Genomic DNA, 1391 nt, shown 5'->3' with positions numbered 1-1391 from the left:
CACGCTGTGACAAAACATCGAGCCAGTTTTCAGACAATTCCTGCAGTGACATAACCAGCCAACGGCTGTGCCACATTTCTGAGCCGTGCAAAACTCCCCTGACTTCCTGCAACTTCCTCTTCACCAACACTGCAAACACCACACACCACTGGAGGCCAGGCCTAAACCCTGCTGGAATCCAGCTCCCCCCAGCTTCCCAAAAGAACACAACTCTCTGGGCAGAGCTTCCTGCCCCTCCTTCAGCTGGGCTGTGTGTGCATCTCCCTGAGCAGGGTTTGCTGATGTTGGTTTGACTTTTAACTGGAGACACAAATGTCTTTTCAAATGCCTCAACCCTGAAAGGTTGGATCATTAACATTCCACTTCCCAGTAACTCCCTTCATTCGAAACTCTCCTTCCTCCATCCTGGAACCCTGAACAGTCAACGTAGTTTTAATTAAAAAAAAAAATTAACACCACTCCTCATCAAGTACATCCACTCTCTGGAGTACCTGCCTCAAATAAACAGCCAGCCACATATCACCTCTTCCTCTCCCCAGTCTCACATTTACCTTCTCATCCGCAATAAGCTCAAAATGGAAACAAATAAAAGAATGAAATTCTGCCAGGCCACACCTGAAGTTCTCTAACCAGAAAAGTGCAAATACAAGTTTCTTACCTATCTTCCTTCTAGTACTTATTGTCTCAAAAGGTTTTTGCTGTTGTTTTTCTTTGGGGTTTTTTTCCTGTTGTTTTTTCTTTGTTGGTTTTTCTTAAACTCTTTCAGACTACAAATACCTCCCTCTCTCTGTTCTGTGCTTATGGCACATGAGTGACCTTTACAAACAAATATACCACCTGTTAACTCCATTGCTATTCTTCCTGTATCCCTCTTCCTTCTTACCCCACCTCAGCTTTCAACAGAGAAAAGCCCCACAACCACCCATCAGTGCAATGAATTACCGGGCAGCTACAACGGTGTCTTAAAACTGCCCGAGACTGGGAGAACTGCTGAACTTAGACCTAAAACACAACGTTATTCCTAATTAATAACTCCCTTATTACAACTAAGCAAACGCTACAAGTGATGTCTGTTAAGGAGCTGTGGGGCCTTGGCTGCAAACAGCCGCGAGACCTTTAATTACCCGCTTTGACACGGCAGAAAACTCCCCAGGTCCCTCCTTCCTGCCCCGCGTGGGGAACAGGGAACAGGGAACAGCCCCCGCTCGGCACCGCCGGGAGAGGAACAACCCGAACCCGGCCGGGCACAGCGGGGCCGCTCGCACCGGGGCCGCTCACCCGCCCGGCCGGGCAGGCGGACACGGCAGGGCCCGAGAGCGGGAGCCGGGCCCGGCACCGGCACCGCTCCTGCCCCGCACCCCGCACCCCGCACCCCGCACCCCGCACCCCGC

The sequence above is a fragment of the Corapipo altera genome, unplaced genomic scaffold (assembly GCF_003945725.1).
Source record: "Corapipo altera isolate COAL_440 unplaced genomic scaffold, ASM394572v1 271, whole genome shotgun sequence".
Taxonomy (NCBI): domain Eukaryota; kingdom Metazoa; phylum Chordata; class Aves; order Passeriformes; family Pipridae; genus Corapipo; species Corapipo altera.
Note: the sequence above shows the minus strand (reverse complement) of the source record.